This window comes from Quercus lobata, chromosome 12 (genome assembly GCF_001633185.2).
Source record: "Quercus lobata isolate SW786 chromosome 12, ValleyOak3.0 Primary Assembly, whole genome shotgun sequence".
Classification (NCBI taxonomy): Eukaryota; Viridiplantae; Streptophyta; class Magnoliopsida; order Fagales; family Fagaceae; genus Quercus; species Quercus lobata.
The window spans coordinates 2,099,707-2,112,435 of record NC_044915.1 but is presented as its reverse complement, the minus strand read 5'-3'; the positions used below and the strand labels follow the sequence as shown (position 1 = coordinate 2,112,435).

General features: G+C 32.9%; 1 long non-coding RNA gene across 1 annotated transcript; it reads left to right on the top strand.

Moving 5' to 3' along the window:
* The first annotated feature begins 2,322 nt into the window (after positions 1 to 2,322).
* LOC115972477 lies at positions 2,323 to 10,829 on the top strand. Its single transcript, XR_004087483.1, has 2 exons — positions 2,323 to 2,553; positions 10,405 to 10,829. It is a non-coding gene; the product is annotated as an uncharacterized LOC115972477 (long non-coding RNA).
* Positions 10,830 to 12,729: the final 1,900 nt, after the last annotated feature.

Here is a 12,729-nt window from a genome sequence, read left to right as displayed (position 1 = left end):
TACTTGCTTTGGCTTGTTTTGGTATTGTAGTTAGATTTGTAATTTGGTCATTGTAGCATGGAGGTTTCCTATGTTGGTGTCTTCCCTTCTCTGATTTGGGAGTTTTCATTATATACTATGTTTTTTTTTTTTCAATAAATGTAAGTTGAATTACTAACAAAATAAATAAATCACTTAGGAAATATAAATGTTAGTTTACCTAATTTTGGGAAAACTGGGTCATACTCCATTTAGACAACAAGGTGATGGATTTGGTTGAGTTTTGATAGTCTTGATATCAAATTTCGGCACTGCCATTTAAGTGTGGAACCAAGTACGTATCAATAGTTAAATCCTTATATCATTTTTATTGCCTCGTATTCTCTTAGATATAAATAGATATTGGCATGTTTATTTTCACCGAGTCATCTAATCCTATATTAGGTTTTGCTTTATATTGTTTGGGGCTTTCGACATAAAAATTGTTTATCGATTTGAAGTAAAGTGGACTTTAGATAATGATTCCTCTCAAGATATTATATTATATATGTATAATTGGAAAGAAGATTTGCTAAATAGTGAATCTTTTATGTAAAAGTTCTTTCCATACATGGTTATCTATTTTATCATATATATATATATATATATATTATGATATTGTTAAAGAAAAAGAAAACAGTTTCTAATAATCATCTAGACTATAATCTTTGCCAACACAATGCTAAGATTCGGTATTTGGATAAAATATTGTTTATTGCAGTATGGTGCATTGTTATTTTTATTGTTTGCTCTTCAAAACCATTGTTATTATTTGCTCTTATGAGTTATTGTTATATCTTACCTCATTGAGGTTATTGTTTGCCATGAGATTCACCTACCAATTGTTAAGAATGTCTTTGATGGTTAATATTTTATACATTACTTATTGTTTATTGTTATTGACAAATTGTTTGTGAAAAACAACTTTACTGTTAAGTGTATTACTATATGTTATTATAAGTAGTTTACCCAATGATGAAGTAATGTTCCTATAATTGAACTGTGGCTTATTGAAATTGGTTAAATCTTTTAAGAGAGCATTTGTTTATTTAACAAGTTATATGTTTTTCACTGTACAGTTAAATGTTCATGTCCAAAATAGGTTTCACTGTTTCTACTAAATTACTTTCATACTATTGATAAATATTTTGTAAAATTTAATACATTGTCCATTATAATGTGAATTTTCACTTGACAATATCATGTGATGTAATCTCTTGTTCAGCTGTTAGCTCACCCCTTTTTTCCACCATTTTCAGATTAGTGTAGTGGACTCTCTCAATGAAATAAATTGATGACTGTTGGAGGTACAATTTGAAGTCTACATGTGTATCCGGCTTCATCTTGTGTGTGTATTTTATGGTTTGTATTGTGGTGTTGTTATGCTAAATAAAATTTGATATGTGAGATTGGCAGCCTTGCTTCTTGTTTTGTAACATGTTGACTTGTAAAACTCTGTAGTTTAATGGAGTGTGTGGCTTAAGTCTTAATAAAAGTATTGTTTTTATCATTGATTATGTGTATGACCAAACCATTTGTGTTCATCAAATTGGCTAATTTTTATCATGGATTGTGGGTTTTTTTAGAAGTGTTACGTCTATAATATTTTCATAACAAATCATAAGTAGTAAGTTGTTATTGGTTCTAATTTGAATCTATAACTCAAATTACTTTTTTGCCTACTCATAACAACCAATAACAACCCACTACTTAGAATCTGTTGTGAAAATATTATGCATATTACATTTTTTTTTTTGGTGAAAAAAATTATGCCTTTTTTTGTAAGGTGGGCCTAAAAGATTATTCGAAGGGGGTGGGTGAAGATTTATGTAAGATTGTAACAGGGAGTTGTTGGATTTTTTGATATTGTTAAGTCAATTTGGGCTAGGATTGGGCCTAAAAGGGAGCTAAGTTAGAGCTTGTATATATAAAAGATAAATAAAAAAAATATAAACCATCTTGTCTTTGGGTAATTATTGGATACTTCCAGAGTATTATAAATGCGTACTTTCCCCTTTCACATAACTGAAGGTCTCACTAATTAAATTTATGGTGGAATCCACAATTCATATGAGAAAAGAGAATACGTATTTATGATACTCCTAAAATATTTAATAATTTTCCCTTGTCTTTATGGGTCTTTATTTTTTTTTTTTTTTGGTTAACAATCTTTTATGAAAGTTACCAAAATACTAATGATTATCATTAAAAAAAAAAAAAAAATCTCTATAATAAAGTCATACTCAATCCCTTTCTCTCTACCTTATGTCTTAAAAAAAAAAAAAATAAATAAATAAAATGTAAGTAATACTCATACAGTGATAGATAGATACCGAAGGTAATTCCGAACCATTTAATTAAGAAAGGGAAAAGAGAGAGGGGGAGAGAAAGAGAAGCGAGAAGAAGAAAGAGATGACTCGGGGAAAGCAGAAGATTGAAGCGCAGAAACGAAATGCGGAGAAGAATCAGAAGGCAAAAGGGTCTCAGTTTGAGGCCAGAGCCGTTGCTCTCAAAGTCACCTGTCCCATCTGTAAGGTATCCTCTCTCTGACGACCTAGATCTGCCTTAATCAACTATTCTTATTCTTATGTTTCAGATTATTTATGATGAATATTGGAAAAGAAGGAAGTAGAACTTTGTACCAAGTGAAAGATGATGATTATGATTTTCACTTCTGCCCCCAAACAGCCTTGTACCTCAATTGCCACCACTTAGTCTTGCTTGCTTGAGAAATTTGACCTCACTTGATTGAGAAATCAATAACTGACACAAAAAACTAAAAATATTATGAGGGTGACGAGTTGTTAATGCTAAATAAAAAAAAAAAAAAAAAATATATATATATATATATATATATATATATATATATGTCAGTGGTGGAACCAAACGAGAACCAGTAAAAACTTGACAATTTAGCAGTGTTGTTTATGTAGCGTTACTCTGTTTAATCAATTCTTATTTTTGAAGAGACCCCATATGAATGGACTTCGACATTTGATACTTTTTGTACTGTTGGACACCTTGAGTTTTTGTTAGTCTTTCTTTGTATTTCTTGCAGTAGCCATATTGTGCAAGTGAAGTTGTCAAGTAGGTGCAATTAAATTGTAAATGGAAACCACAATGTGATTGTAAATGCCGAGCTAAAAGCTTATATGTGGAACTGAAACGCTAGGATTACCACATCAAGAGTACCCAGATCAAGTGAACCCACATCAAGTATACCCATAAGCCTTTTCCACATCAAGTGTACCCAAAAACGCTATGAGGAACCTCATTGTCTTGATTAAATGCATTTTGTGTGTCACACAATGTCTCTCAATACCCCTTCAATCTATTTGCCAAAATTTTGGCCAGAATTTCATTGATACTACTAGCAAACTAATAGGGTGGGTTCTAGTTAGCTTAACTGGTAAAATCTTTTATCGTCAAATAAGAAATCTAGGATTTGAACCTAGCTTACACCATAAAATCAATTGGTGTTACTTATAAAAAAAAAAAAAAAAGAAGAACTAATAGGCCTAAAACCCTTCACTCCAAGTGCTCCTGCTTTGACAACTAGAGATCGATGTCAGCGGTCGGGCCAATATAGAGATATGGTCATATTTTTGATACTACAAGAATATGGTGTGAAAGGGGTAGTGTGAATGAAGTACAAGGTTCATATGTGACAATCCGGTAAATTTGTTTGCTGTTGCAGGAGTTAGATATGATAGGTCATAATACCTGAAATTTGAAAAGTTGGTTAATACTTTACGATCTGTGGACACAGAAATGAGTGTCATATTTTGCAGGAAGCAGGAAGGTGGCAAATACAACCCTGCAATATATTAATTTATTCAGATATTAGGAACATGTCTATGTATGTTGGAGGAACGTATTAAAACATTGATGTGGGCATTTACTATGTTATAAATTCATTAAAAAGGCATGACTATATGTTTAAGTGTGTAAATGTGACCACTTTGATATGTCTGTAAAAAAGTGGGGCAACGAGGCAAGAGTCTTCCAAGCTGGGAGAAGCTCTTAGAATAGCAAGCTTGAAGACGAAATGTTTTCAAATTATTACCCCAATATAATAAGGTGGCCTTGTTGTAACTGTATGAATTTGGCTGGTTAGTTGTGTCTTATTTCTATGTTTTGGCCACCTGGAACCCTATGAATTTGTCTAGTTAGTTGGGCCTTATTTCTATGTTTCTTAGCATCAGACTACAGGGATTATCTTAATTAAGCTTTGTCAAATTTTTGCTCAGTAAGGGGAATTCTGGCGATTCTGAATATGCTGGAATGGGTTGTACCACATGTAAGTGAGTATCATTTCAGTTTTAGAAGTTTCCTCCATAGCTGGTTTCCTAATTACTTTTCTTTTTAAGTTTGCATACCAACCACCTCTCTAAAAATTGGGGTAAGACTGCCCTTTTAACGACTTTTCTTAGACCCTGAAGAAACAGGAGCTATCTGCACAGGGTATAATTTTTATTTAGTTTATAATCCTGTTCTTGTAGCAATAAGATTGGCAATAGGCTGGATAAAGCTATCTTGGTGATCTATCAAATTCAGGTAGAGAGTTTAATAAAGAGATTTTTCACAACTTTTAAAGCTTGATTTCTTTCTCCTTCCTAAGCTTAAGTTTGGAAGGAGGGAGAGGATAGAAAGGAGAGAGGAAGAGAAGGGGGTTTGCAATCCTTCTTTGGATGATTCTTTTTGGTTTTTGGGAGAAGGGGATAGGATTTCAAGGGATATGGAGGGATAATATTATTACTTGTGAAAAAAGGGTATAAATACATTATTGGTCCCTAAATTTACCTATAAAACATATATATATATATATATATATGTACACACACACACACATATATATTGGTCCCTAAATTTTTGCTCATGAGCGATTTTAGTCCCTAAAGTTTAGAGTGATCATGTACATGACAAATTTAAAATGATAGCTTTTAGTCTTTAAAAAACTTAAAAGTGATTAATTTAGTACCTAAAAAACTTTATGTGATCATTTTTAGTCCCTATAGAGTGATAACATGTCAGTTTTTAATTTGGCCAAGTCATCTAAGGGATTAAAAGCGATCACTTCAAATTTTAGGGACTAAAATCGCTTATGTGCTAAATTTTTGGGACCAACAATGTATTCAAGCCAACAAAAAAATTACACGCCCTAGAATTACACAAGAACTGAAAATCAATTCTAACTTTCTGGCTTTTCACATGGTTGACACACATGTACACACCTTATCAAGGTCAAAGTCAAATCTGATTTCAGATCCAACTTTCCTCCTCTCTCTCTCTCTCTCTCTCTCTCTCTCTCTCTCTCCAGGCTCCTGATTTCACTATTTTTTTCTCAAAGTCCTTAATCCTCTCTTTCAAAATCAAACCTCCCTTTTTTTGGGGGGTGGGGGTGGGGGGAGGTGTTATGCCCGGCAGTATATGGTACTTTATGTTGGGCTATAAAGCAACAATGAGTGTAATTGAAATGAGAATGTTGAGATGGATAAGTCGAAAGGTGATTAAGGATTGATATGGTAGAACTATACACCTTAAACCCTTTGTACTACTTCCTACTAGTGTTATTTTAGGTCTTCTTATAGACCTAAAACAGATAGGACTAAAGTACTTAAGGTATGTTAAGGTGATTATACATATGTGACAGTCCTGTAACTAGTGTGAGAACAAATGGAGACATCACAAGTGAGTTTCCTCTTACAGTAAGTTTGCATCAAGGATCAACTTTTAGCCTATATTTCTTTGTACTGGTTGTGGATGAGCCTACTAGATCAATTCGGAATGAAATTCCTTGGTGTATGGTTTTTACTTATGATTTTAGTTGATGAGACTAGACATTGAGTTATGCAAAGTTGAAGATTTATAGGGGTGCTTTAGGATCTAAAGGTTTCAGGTTAAGTAGGACTAAAATAGAGTGCATGGAGTGTTAGTTTAGTAAAAGTAGAAACAATGATGTAGGGGTTATCAAACTTAATGTTCAGGAGATATTAAAGAGTGCATACCTTCAGTATCTTGGATCAATAATTCATAAGGATGTATAGACTATAGATTGAAGAGAATGTGAATTATAGGATAGGAGCTAGGTGGATAAAATGGAAAAGCATATAAGGAGTATTGTGTGAACGTAGAATACCTATGAAGTTAAAGGCAAAATTTAACAAGACTGCACTGAATTTCTATAAGACTACTATATAACTAGTTGTAAGACTAGTTATACTCTATGGAAATGAATGTTGGGCTATTAGGAAGCAATATGTTCATAAAATAAATGTAGTTGAAAAGGGAATATTAGGATGGATAAGTGGATAATGCATACAATAGAGAGTTTAAGGAAAAACAAGATTAAATATCAAAAGATTCAAGAACTGTGTTCTAGTTTTGATTTGGGGCTTCTTGGCTCCTTTCATAAGCTACTTAGTTATTATTGAGTCTTAGTATCAAGTTTCTTTTGGTTGGAAAGTTGTTGGTTCAATTTAAAAAAGGTTTTAACTCAACTAAGGGTAGTTTGGTAATTTCAAAATTTTCTGGACTATGTTGTAGTGGGTTGTTTTAGAGGCCAATGAGTCTTATTTTATGTTTTAGTCCTCTATTGATTTTGTTTAGAAGTTTTTAATTACTTTTGTTATTATTGGGAGTCAAAGTCTTCTTAGGAAAATGTTATCTAGGAGTCCTAGTCCTTTTGGGAGTGGTATTGGCGATAGCCTATAAGAGTGCTTTTATGTATTCAATAAAAAAATAGAAGTAGAGAGATTGAATTTAATAAAATTCCAATGGCTATTTTAAGCTTAGGGTGATTGCCTTTTCCTTCCAAAGTGTGGTCAATTAAGAAACCTAGGTGTTACTGCCTATGGTTTATTTTTCTTTGTTTCTTGCTTTATTCACTGGTTTAACACCAAAAAGCGGATTTTTTTGCCATTTAACATTATTTAGGAACGTTTTAGTTAGTTGTCAAGTTTTCAAAACTATTTAGTAAACTAGCATCTTGAGGCTCTAAAACTCCAGTTCAATAATGGGAATCTGATGTGGAAGAAAAAATCCACCGTTGGATAGGGCTGTACCCATATCTGTTCTCCAGATCTTCATATCTTCTTCTACTTCTTCTTCTTCCTTCTTCAGATATTCTTCTTCTCCTTGTTTGCTCTTTGAAAACTCAAGTCTTAAAGGCTCGAGTTTTGTCCCAGAACTTGAGTTTTTGAGACTGGAGATGCTAGTTACAAAATAGTTTCAAAAACTTGACAACTAATGAAATTGTTAGAAAATTGAAAAAAAAAAACCCCAAAAAGCCATCAAACTCATTCAAGATCCAATATTTTTGTTATCTAACCCTACTGCCGTAAGACAACAAAAATTTGTCACAACATGGAAAAAGGAAAAAAAAGAAAAGAAGAGAAACCATAAAAATCACACAGGGTTCGACACCTAGGGTTGCTTGGAGGCAATGGCAAGTAGGATAGAAAACCTTTAAGAGTCAATACCTAGGTTTGGCAAGAATCATCACCAGACCATTGAAAATATTCCAAAAGAAATTTTATTCAGCATAAACCTGTAAACTGTCTCTGTAGGAGTACAATACTGTGCTTATATAGACTACTAAAACAAAACCCTAATTCTAGTTGACTTAGGAAATCTCAATTATTGAATTACAAAAATGCCTTTGACCCTAGGAATTAAAGTACTAACAATGTAATTAACTACTGAGATCTAAAATAAAATTCAATGCCCATAAAAATACAATTGACTTTCAAAAAGGAATAAGAAAAAATTAAAAAAAAAAACAAAATTTCTCTCTCCTCCTCGCATCACCTACTTAAACCCTTAAACATCAAACTCTATTCAAGAACCTTTCAAGATCTAATCAAGAAGAAAAATAGGATACAAAATGAACAAGTTTGTTTAAAGATAGGGATAGCTCTTATTGATGAAAATATAAAGGAGAATCACATGAGATGATTTGGTTTTGCGCAAAGGATACTGATTTTAATTCATTATAGACCGATGTTAATGCATTAGTTAGAAAAGAATGATATGATTTTGATCGAGAAAAAGAATAGAGGTAAAGGAAGACTAAAAAAAATATTGGTAGAAGTAGTAAAAAAAAAATGATGTCAATTAAGGATAAGGAGGTGAGAAAGAGTATGATATTGAATAGCAGTAAACAAGAATACATATGTCTACCTGGATTATTTTATTATCTATAGTTGACTTAAAAGTTTTGAGACTAAGGCTCATTTCTATCAACGGTCCAAATTTTTCATGAAATCAAAGGATTTAAAACTTTAGTTTCTCTCTCAAACCCAAAATAAAACACTGTTAAACCTTCATTTATCTCAACGATCATGGAAACAAAGGCTGGAAGATGGAAATAAGGAAAAAGAAAGAAGAGCAAACAAACTGATGCAAAAAAAAGGTTGGGAAATATAAATAAGGAAAAAGAAGAGAAGAGCAGGACAAATACCAGGTTTCACCACCTAGAATATGTATGGAACCCTAGGCTTCATAGGGTGCTTGGAATCACCACCAGCTTGTTCCTATTTTCCAACCCTTGAACTGCAACACAAATCCTAAGAAAGCCAAATATTTTTCTCAACCATCATTAACCAAACCCTTAGCAAGCCAAAGAATTTTCATTTTATACAATCATCCTTGGCAAGATTTGCTTCTACAATAAGTATTCTTCCTTCTCATCTTCCTTATTAAGATCGATTTATGAGAAATGGTAACCATCACCATGACACCACTCTCCATTTCCCAGCAACAATGTGGAATTGATCTTGGTTACAAACAGAAGGTTAAGGCATGTTTTATTTTCCAGACATATTTTGAAATATTTGGGTCTCAAGTTTTGGTTGGTGGTGTTTGATCCCTGGCTAGTTTTGGTGGGGTGTTAATTCTTTGCTATATACTCAACAAATCCAATATATGGTGTCTAGTGACTACAAATTTAATGTGGTATTTCTTTTGACTGAAAGTCCTCACCACTTACCTAATGCAGCAAACCATATATACTGTCTTTCTGATCATTTTCTTCCACTGTGGAATAGAGGAAAAAAGAAAACACTGCTCTTTACCCCTAATTATGCTTTGAAAAAGTTGGTGTTTTTCTTTCTTTCTTTCTTTTTTTGGTGGTGGGGGGGGTGGGGGGGGGGGGGGGGGGGGGGGTGTGTGGAGCACCCTAGGAAATAGGAAGGGAAGATTGCATTGGCTACGTGATTGACAGTAAAAATAAAGAGATAAAATTTTGTTTTTATGTTGTCTGATCATGAATGGTTTTTGGAATGGCAATCTTCCCTTATTATAAGTCGTGCTGCTTGATCAGGGAATGTGACTGCTGTTTTATCTGAACTAAGTTTGTTCCAAAAAAAAGAAAAGAAAAGAATACTATAGGAATTTGACATGAAGTGCTAGGGTTACTTTTCCCTGAAGCTGTCACCTCATTACCGTTAACAGAAGTTATATTGCTGGGTTGAGAATTACTGACAGAAAAATAAAAAGATGCAGGATTGAGATATTTTTTGAATGGTTTTATGGACAGACTTGTTATTTTAAGGGGTGTTTTTGGATATTACCTCTATAATAGATCATCTTTCATTGATATGTAATAAACCATTGATGCTGAAAACAAGATGGTTTGTCAATTGTCTAGTGCCTAAAATTTTGGAAGCAAACTAGACTCATTTCATTTGAGGGGACGTGTCCTCATTTATGACAGTTAAAAAGAATTTGGGAAAAAAATGTAATTACACTCTCTGAACTTTGGGTTAAAATCAAATTGACCCCATATTCTTCAAATTTGAAATTAGAAAATCCTTAGATTATGGAAATGAGCAAAATTGGTCATTCCCTCACATTTCAACCTACTCAATGGACAGAAAATTCTATCAAGTACTATGCACCTGATTCAATATTTTTAGGGGTTTCTAATTTTAATTAGACGAACATTAGTTAGTTTGATTTTGACCTAAATTCTGGTCTTTTTGCATTTTTTTTTTTCCAAAGAATCAGGTGTCATGATATGTGTTCACATCCGTTGTCACATGGCTGTAGATTTTCTACATTTCTTAGAATAAAGACTTAATTCTGATAGTGGTAAAGATAGTGCTGTTGTGTTCATCTGATTTTACAAATTTTTTACAAGGGGTGGTGTTATTACACAAACTGTATTACACGAATTTTCACACTCCAAAAAAAAAAAAAAAAAAAAAAAAAAAACTGAAATCGTGGCTTGAAAGTCACAATTTTCAATTCATGCTTCAATTGTCTTTTGGGGTGTGTAAAATTGTGTAAAACAATTTGTGCAACCGCAGTTTCCCTTGCACATATACTTGGCGTTCTTTTATGTGATGTGCTGAGCTACACTCTTGTGGTGAATTAAATTTTCAGGTGCAACTAGCAAATCAGAATCAACTTGGTGATCACTATTCCTCCAAACATCCAAAGGAAAAGCCTCCATCTGACTCGAGTTGATTTTATCTGTCATTGAAAAAAAAAAAAGCATAAAACTGAAAAAAATAAAAAAGAAAACTCCTGTGTGCTTCCAGAACTTGTGTCAGTTGTGTATTACATGAATCAAATGTCTGGACCTTTGTATGACCATAAATTGTAAAAACTAAAAAGTATTTCTAAAACATTATTAGTTTACGTGTGGAAATTGATCTTGAATTTTTATGGCCTAAAGCAGCTTGTATCATTCTGGTCAGGCCAATTATATAGATATTGGCCATTGTGTTGTATCTACTATCTGCTAAAGAGGCCATGCAACTCCACCATTCGGATTAGCTTTGGTTTAGTAATTCCACCATTGTGATTGTTATTGCAAGTGCTTGTAGCTCGATTGGTTGGCATTTCTTAGAGTTATTATTAGAAACATTGAGAGTTCAAATCTCCTCATTCCTAACTATCGAGTTAAAAAAAAAAGGGGTAAATTGCAAACCATATTTTGAAGTTTACGGGTCTTTGAATTTTACACCTTGAAGTTTCATACCGTTGTGATAGTTGGCCTATCCGGTAGTTCTTTTGCTGACATTTCAAAAGAATACATAGCACATTGAGTAGGAAGTATCAAGAGTTGGACCAAAAAATTATTACGCACTCTTGGCGTGATAGTCACCCCACAAGTACAAAGTTTTTATGAGGTGTGGGGAGCAAGAGTCAGGATTCAAGTTTTTATAAGAGAATTTCATATATACACTTAGATTAGGTTAGACTTGTTAGAGTTGAATTTCTATTTGGCGTGTATATATATATATATATATATATATATATATATATAAATAGTTGGATCAAAAGATACAATTTTTTTTTTTTTTTTTTTTTTTGACAACTGCTTAGTGGCATATTCTTAGTGCTAGTAAAGAAGTTATATTAGTGGTGTTCCAATGTTGTGTAATTTTTTTGGATATGTAGTGATAGCAATGCTTCTAAATTTATGGATTGTTTTTATTTATTTATTATACAAGATAAAAATCCTACTAAAAAAAAAATGTCATAGCCATTTGGCGTTTATTTATTCTCTCTCTCTCTCTCTCTCTCAATGGCCTGGCAAACACTTCTCTATAAATCTCTTGAGAGAAAGATCTCCTAGTGAGGGTTTGAACTCTTAAATCGAGGTCAAGATTGGTTTGAACTCAAACTTTAGTTTGAAAACATTTGCAAACTCACAAAGGTGAAATAGAGATGTCGCTAAAGATATCCCCGCAATTATGCATTTTATAATTCCTTCAAATCATCAACACCTCCATTGTCATGAACCCGCAACTCATCAACTAATAAACCTCTCGAGCGGTAGGGTAGGTAGATTATGATTTGGTGGGCTTGTGGTGGATGGGTCATTAGACTTTCACCTTTGGGTTTGTGAGGCCTACAATGATGGACTACTGTGAAGCGGGGTCAGGTTTCTGGGTATGGGCCTATCCAAAATATGAGCATGAGAGTATGCCATAAATCTCATAGGTCAAAGTAAAGAGAAGGAGTGGCCATTAAATTTTGTGTGGGTTGAGAACCACCTGAACGGTTGAACTCCATGTGCAAAGGAACACTAGTTTAGGCTAAGTCCAAAGACAGTGTACATCACTAGGTAGGTGTTAGGCAATTAGATTGTCTAGCCATATGGTTGGTCTTCACTTGTATTGTTGAACACATTATCTAAGTGGAATGAAGAATGATATTCCAACTAATACCTAGTTAAGTTTTGTTACGAAGTTAAATTATTTATTTATTTGATTTTTTAACAAAATGTGTCTGACTCATTTCATTTTTTTTCTTCTCCCCTTTTTCTCTTTTTTTTTTTTTATTTTCTTGTTGTTATGTTTGATTTTTGAGAAAGTTAAGTTTTTTTTTTTTTAATTAAATGTGGTTGGTAATTTTGAACTGATTTAGTGTTTAAGAATTTTTAAAATATTTTATTTGATTTTGAATTAATATATTCTGCAATAAAGAGTTATATTTATCTTTTTTTGTGATAAATAAATAAATAGTAGTTACTTTGAAATAGTATGTCACCGACGTCAAAATATTTCGTTCCAATAAACAAACTGAAATAGTTATTAAAATGAAATTCATAACATTTTTCCAACGTATGCTCCATGCATTGAATTTCCAAACCCATGAAGGCGAATGATGGATTGGGCATGGAATTCTTGGCGGCATGGCTTTTCTTAAGCGTATGCCTTAGGTGAAAGCTGCAAGCCTACACATAGTGGCCCAAAA